The sequence below is a fragment of the Dendropsophus ebraccatus genome, unplaced genomic scaffold, assembly GCF_027789765.1.
Source record: "Dendropsophus ebraccatus isolate aDenEbr1 unplaced genomic scaffold, aDenEbr1.pat pat_scaffold_383_ctg1, whole genome shotgun sequence".
Taxonomy (NCBI): domain Eukaryota; kingdom Metazoa; phylum Chordata; class Amphibia; order Anura; family Hylidae; genus Dendropsophus; species Dendropsophus ebraccatus.
The window spans coordinates 55,001-62,500 of record NW_027210008.1 but is presented as its reverse complement, the minus strand read 5'-3'; positions in this window follow the sequence as shown (position 1 = coordinate 62,500).

Sequence of the window (7,500 nt, the reverse complement as noted above, 5' to 3'; positions counted from 1 at the left end):
GCCCCGTCGGGGCGGCCGGAGTCGGCGGTTCTTCGGCGGGTGGCGGCCACGAGGTCCGGCGAGAGGGTAGGGCGGGGGTTCCGGCCGCGGTCTCGCTCGCTGCGAGACCGGGCCTCCCCCCCTTCTCCCGCCGGGCCCCCGGAGGCCGCGCTTCCGGCCGACGCGCCGGCCTGGCGATCGGTCTGGGGGGAGGCCGGGCCCGTCCCGCCCCCCCCATGCTCGGGAGCCCACCCGCGTCTCTCCGGCCTGAGTTTCCGGAGATCCTTCCGCAGGTCCCTCGGACCGTCGACTTCCTTCCTCGGCCGCCGTGGCCCGCCTTCTGGGCGCTCCGCCCGGGCCGTCCCGACCCCGGCGGGGCCGCTCCGAGGACCTCCCCTCCAATCGGGAGCCCGGGCGGGTGACAAAGGCCGGGACTCCGGCGGGGAGAGTGCCCGGCCTTGCCGGGATTCCCGCCCGGGCGCGACGGGGAACCTCCCCGCTCCCTTCCGGGGAGCGGGCTCCGGCCCTGCGGCGAAGGGTAGACGCCGCCGGCTCCGCTTTGCGCGCTCCGCGTCGCCCGGGTACCGGAGCGGGCCTCTCTCCCCGCTTCTGCTGACTCTGTGCCGGATGCCTCTTGTCCTCGCGCCGGCGCGGACCGGGCGGCGCGTCGGCCGCCGGCAGGGGAGCCTCGCCGCTACGGCCTAGCCGGCTCCCCGGCTCCGCCGACCGGAGCGGCCGCTCCTCGCCCCGACTCGAGCCGGGCGAGAGCCTCCAAGTCCCGCCGGCCGGGCCGGGAGAGGCGCCCGGTTGAGCCCCTGAGCCGCCGGCTCCCCCTGGCGCCGCCCCCGGCGGCCGGATCGCGGCGCCTCTCCCCCGGTCCCTCTCTGGCCCGGATGCCGAGAGCCTCCAAGTCCCGCCGCGGGGACCGAGAGGCGCGCTCGGCTTGCACGCCTAGGGTGGCCTCCGCCGGCTACCGCCAAGCGCCGCTCCCGGCGGCGGGGACCGGAGCGGCGCTCTTCTCCCCGGGCCTCTGGTGACTCCCGCCGGATGCCAAGAGCCTCCAAGTCCCGCCGGCGGGGACCGGCGCTCTTCTCCCCCCGGGCCTCTGGTGACTCCCCCGGATGCCAAGAGCCTCCAAGTCCCGCCCGGGGACCGGAGCGGGCGCGGCATGCCCGGCCGTGGTGAGCCGGCGCCGGCCCGCATGCCGCTCCCCGCTGGATGTTACCGGAGCGGCGCTTTTTCGTGTCCGGGCTCGTGGAGGCTCCAGACGGCTGCCCGTGCACTCACCAGTCCACGCTCCGGCGGGGACCGGAGCGGGCCCGCGCTCGGCATGCCCGGCCGTGGATGAGCCTACCGCCGGCATACCGCCTGCGGCCGCTCCCCGCTGGATGTTGTTACCGGAGCGGGCGCTATTTTCGTGTCCGGGCGCGTGGAGGCTCCAGACGGCTGCCCGTGCGACTCACAGTCCCGGCCGGCGGGACCGGATGTACGGGTCAGAGGCTCTGGCTCGCCGCACGGAGATAGACTAGCTAGGGTGAGCCTCCAGCCGGCTACAGCCTAGCGGCCGCTCCCCTGGCGTGCGGGTGTACCGGAGCGGCGCTCGTCTCTCCCCGGGCCTCTGGTGACCTCCCGCCGGATGCCAAGCGCCTCCAAGTCCCCCGCCGGCGGGGACCGGAGCGGCGCGTCTTCTCCCCCCGAGGCCTCCTGGGTGACTCCGCCCGGGATGCCAAGAGCCTCCAAGTTCCCTGCCGGCGGGGGACCGGAGCGGCGCCTCTTCTCCTCCCCGGGCTATCGGGTGGCTCCCGCCGGATGCCAAGAGCCTGCCAAGTCCCGCCGGCGGGGACCGGAGCGGGCGCGCTCGGTTTGCCCGCCTAGGGTGAGCCTCCGCCGGCTACCGCCAAGCGCCGCTCCCCGGCGGGCGGGTACCGGAGCGGCGCTCTTCTCCTCCCCGGGCCTCTGGTGACTCCCGCCGGATGCCAAAGAGCCTCCAAGTCCCCGCCGGCGGGGACCGGAGCGGCGCTCTTTCTCCCCCCGGGCCTCTGGTGACCTCCCGCCGGATGCCAAGAGCCCTCCAAGAGCCGGCGGCGGGTACCGGAGCGGCGCTCTTCTCTCCCCGGGCGTCTGGTGGCTCCCGCCGGATGCCAGAGCCTCCAGAGTTCCCGCCGGCGGGTACCGGAGAGGCCGCGCTCGGCTTGCCCGCCTAGGTGAGCCTCCGCCGGCTACCGCCAAGCGCCGCTCCCCGGCGGCGGGTAACCGGAGCGGCGCTCTTCTCTCCCCGGGCCTCTGGTGACTCCCGCCGGATGCCAAGAGCCTCCAGAGTCCCGCCGGCGGGGACCGGAGAGGCGCGCTCGGCTTGCCCGCCTAGGGTGAGACTCCGCCGGCTACCGCCAAGCGCCGCTCCCCGGCGGCGGGTACCGGAGCGGCGCTCTTCTCTCCCCGGGCTTCTGGTGGCTCCCGCCGGATGCCAAGAGCCTCCAAGTCCCGCCGGCGGGGACCGGAGCGGGCGCGCTCGGCATGCCCGGCCGTGGTGAGCCTCCGCCGGCTACCGCATGCCGCCGCTCCCCGCTGGATGTTACCGGAGCGGCGCTTTTTCGTGTCCGGGCTCGTGGAGGCTCCAGACGGCTGCCCGTGCACTCACAGTCCCGCCGGCGGGGACCGGAGCGGGCGCGCTCGGCGTGCCCGGCCGTGGTGAGCCTCCGCCGGCTACCGCATAGCGCCGCGCCCCGCTGAAACCTACCGGAGCGGCGCTCTTCTCTCCCCGGGCTTAGGAGCACCCTAGCCCGCATCCAAGGGCTTCCAGGGACCGCTGGGGAGAACCGGGACGGACCCGGACTCGTATCCGACTTTGGTGCACCCTCGCCCGCATCCGAGGGCGTCCGGGGACCGCTGGGGAGAACCGGGAACGGACCCGGACTCGTATCCGACTTTGGTGCACCCTCGCCCGCATCCGAGGGCGTCCAGGGACCGCTGGGGAGAACCGGGACGGACACTGACTCGTATCCGACTTTTAATGCACCTTAGCCCGCATCCGATGGCCTCCGGGGACCGCTAGGGTGGACGCCCCGTCCCCTAGAGTAGGGCTGGCGGTGGCGGAAACGAGGGTCTGTCACGAGTGTCACCGCCCCCGTTTTAGCGGCACGTGGCAGAAATTTGGCCGGGATCGTGGAACTCCGGTCCGGCTGAAGCGTTCAAATCCGACCTCATTCCGGTTCTCTGACCGGGAGCTCCTCGAGGCTTTAGTCCGGGTCGGAGTTCCATGACCCCGGACGCGAGTGCCCCTACAAGCCGGTCCCCGAATAGACTCTGCTGGAGCCCGGGATCGGCTCCCCACAGCGCCGGCGCCCGCTCCTCCGGTCGGGACGGACACTGACTTGTATCCGACGTTGGTGCACCCTCGCCCGCATCCAAGGGCGGTCCAGGGACCGCTGGGGAGAACCGGGACGGACCCGGACTCGTATCCGACGTTGGTGCACCCTCGCCCGGATCCGAGGGCGTCCAGGGACCGCTGGGGAGATACCGGGACGGACACTGACTCGTATCCGACTTTGGTGCACCCCTCGCCCGGATCCAAGGGCGTCCAGGGACCGTCTGGGGGAGAACCGGGACGGACCACGGACTCGTACCCGACTTTAGTGCACCCTCGCCCGCATCCAAGGGCGTCCAGGGACCGCTGGGGAGAACCGGGACGGACACTGACTCGTACCCGACTTTGGTGCACCCTCGCCCGCATCCAAGGGCGTCCAGGGACCGCTGGGGAGAACCGGGACGGACCCGGACTCGTATCCGACTTTTAATCAACCTTAGCCCGCATCCGATGGCCTCCGAGGACCGCCGGGGGGGACGCCCGTCCCTTAGAGTAGGGCTGGCGGTGGCGGAAACGAGGTCTGGCGTCGAGTGTCACCGCCCCCGTTTTAGCGGGACGTCGCCGGAATGTTGGCCGGGCTCCTGGAAACTCCGGCCCGGGTGAAAGCGTTCAAATCCGACCTCATCCCGGTTCTCTGACCGGGAGCTCCTCGAGGCTTTAGTCCGGGTCGGAGTCTCCATGACCCCGGACGCGAGTGCCCCCGACAAGCCGGTCCCCGAATAGACTCTGCTGGAGCCCGGGATCGGCTCCCCACAGCGCCGGCGCCCGCTCCCCCGGTCCGGGACGGACCCGACTCGTACCCGACTTTGGTGCACCCTCGCCCGGATCCAAGGGCGTCCAGGGACCGCTGGGGAGAACCGGGACGGACACTGACTCGTATCCGACTTTTGGTGCACCCTGGCCCGCATCCAAGGGCGTCCAGGGACCGCTGGGGAGAACCGGGACGGACACTGACTCGTATCCGACTTTGGTGCACCCTGGCCCGCATCCGAGGGCGTCCGGGGACCGCTGGGGAGAACCGGGACGGACACGGACTTCGTATCCGACTTTGGCGCACCCTCGCCCGCATCCAAGGGGTCCAGGGACCGCTGGGTGAGAACCGGGACGGACACTGACTCGTATCCGACTTTGGTGCACCCTGGCCCGCATCCAAGGGCGTCCGGGGACCGCTGGGGAGAACCGGGACGGACCCGGACTTGTATCCGACTTTGGTGCACCCTGGCCCGCATCCAAGGGCCTCCAGGGACCGCTAGGGAGAACCGGACAAGACCCGGACTTGTATCCGACTTTGGTGCACCCTGGCCCGCATCCAAGGGCCTCCAGGGACCGCTAGGGAGAACCGGACAAGACCCGGACTTGTATCCGACTTTGGTGCACCCTGGCCCGCATCCAAGGGCCTCCAGGGACCGCTGGGGAGAACCGGACCGGACCCGGACTCGTATCCGACTTTGGTGCACCCTCGCCCGCATCCGAGGGCGTCCAGGGACCGCTGGGGAGAACCGGGACGGACACTGACTCGTACCCGACTTTGGTGCACCCTCGCCCGCATCCAAGGGCGTCCGGGGACCGCTGGGAGAACCGGACGGACACTGACTCGTACCCGACTTTGGTGCACCCTCAGCCCGCATCCAAGGGGCGTCCGGGGACCGCTGGGAGAACCGGGACGGACACTGACTCGTACCCGACTTTGGTGCACCCTCGCCCGCATCCAAGGGCGTCCCGGGACCGCTGGGGAGAACCGGGACGGACCCGGACTCGTATCCGACTTTTTAATGCACCTTAGCCCGCATCCGATGGGCCTCCGAGGACCGCCGGGGGGGACGCCCGTCCCTTAGAGTAGGGCTGGCGGTGGCGGAAACGAGGTCTGGCGTCGAGTGTCACCGCCCCGTTTTTAGCGGGGACGTCGCCGGAATGTGGCCGGGCTCCTGGAACTCCGGCCCGGGTAAAGCGTTTCAAATCCGACCTCATCCCGGTTCTCTGACCGGGAGCTCCTCGAGGCTTTAGTCCGGGTCGGAGTTCATGACCCCGGACGCGAGTGCCCCCGACAAGCCGGTCACCGAATAGACTCTGCTGGAGCCCGGGATCGGCTCCCACAGCGCCGGCGCCCGCTCCCCCGGTCCGGGACGGACCCGGCTCGTACCCGACTTTGGTGCACCCTCGCCCGGATCCAAGGGCGTCCAGGGACCGCTGGGGAGAACCGGGACGGACACTGACTTGTATCCGACTTTGGTGCACCCTCGCCCGCATCCAAGGGCGTCCAGGGACCGCTGGGGAGAACCGGGACGGACACTGACTCGTATCCGACTTTGGTGCACCCTGGCCCTACATCCGAGGGCGTCCGGGGGACCCGCTGGGGAGAACCGGGACGGACCGGACTTGTATCCGACTTTGGTGCACCCTGGCCCGCATCCAAGGGCCTCCAGGGACCGCGAGGGAGCACCGGACAAGACCCGGACTTGTATCCGACTTTGGTGCACCCTGGCCCGCATCCAAGGGCCTCCAGGGACCGCTAGGGAGAACCGGACAAGACCCGGACTCGTATCCGACTTTGGTGCACCCTCGCCCGCATCCGAGGGCGTCCAGGGACCGCTGGGGAGAACCGGGACGGACACTGACTCGTATCCGACTTTGGTGCACCCTGGCCCGCATCCGAGGGCGTCCGGGGACCGCTGGGGAGAACCGGGACGGACCCGGACTTGTATCCGACTTTGGTGCACCCTGGCCCGCATCCAAGGGCGTCCGGGGACCGCTGGGGAGAACCGGGACGGACCCGGACTTGTATCCGACTTTGGTGCACCCTGGCCCGCATCCAAGGGCCTCCAGGGACCGCTAGGGAGAACCGGGACGGACACTGACTCGTATCCGACTTTTAATGCACCTTAGCCCGCATCCGATGGCCTCCGGGGACCGCCGGGGGGGGACGCCCGTCCCTTAGAGTAGGGCTGGCGGTGGCGGAAACGAGGTCTGGCGTCGAGTGTCACCGCCCCCGTTTTAGCGGGACGTCGCCGGAATGTGGCCGGGCTCCTGGAACTCCGGCCCGGGTAAAGCGGTCAAATCCGACCTCATTCCGGTTCTCTGACCGGGAGCTCCTCGCGGCTTTAGTCCGTGCCGGAGTTCCAGGAGCCCGGCCGGCGGGTGCCTCTCACACACCGGTCCCCGCAACGGCCCTTCCGGAGCCCCGAGGCGGCCCGGCCCCCGCGCCGGCGCCCCGGTCCCCCCGGCCCCGGTTCTCGCCCCGGGACCTGCCGGGGAGCCGTGCCCGGGCCGGAGTTCCAGGACGCCGGCGTGGGGACCCCGCCATCCACCGGTTCCCGTTCCCGATCTCCCGGAGCCCCGAGTCGGCCCGGCCCCGCGCCCCCGGCCCGGTTCTCCCCCCCCCGGGAGCTGCCGGGGAGCTGTGCCCGGGCCGGAGTTCCAGGACGCCGGCGTGGGGACCCCGCCATCCACCGGTTCCCGTTCCCGATCTCCCGGAGCCCCGAGGCGGCCCGGCCCCGCGCCGCCGCCCGGTCCCCCCGGCCCGGTTCTCGCCCCGGGACCTGCCGGGGAGCTGTGCCCGGGCCGGAGCTCCAGGAGGCCGGCGTCGGGAGAGAAGTTTTCCCCGGCCGAAGCTAACAGTCAACGGCGGCCGCCGGCGGGGCTCCCATTGGCTTGCCGCGCCCCGCGCGCCGGCCAATCCCCGCCGCCGGCGGGTGGTTCGAAACCGGCCAATCGCGGCTCACTGCCCCGGATCGGCCGGGAGTCGCCGCTGGGCCCGTAACACAGCGCCATCTGCTGCGGAAATTGTAAATACAAGGGGATGCATTCTGGAACGGATAAAATGCATACACCGCTTGTTCCTTGTTGAAGCCAAACAAAGTTAGGCGGCATTAATGTTGTGTGTTGACCTTGTACTTTGCCTGATGTCTTGCATTTTGTCCTTGGCAAATAAAGTAATAATAAAATAAATGTTAAAGAGTCGAGCTGAGGCGAGGCAATACACTCCAGCATAAACATGGGCTGTCGAGCTGCAGCCAGGTCCTAGCCCTGAACGCTGTAGCGTGGCAGCTAAGGCGACGGCAGCGTAGGCGATGGCAGCTTAGGCCTTTAGCGAGTACACCACCCCCCGGCGAGTATCCCGCGCCACAGGACGACTATTAAGCCCCTCAGCGAGTACACCA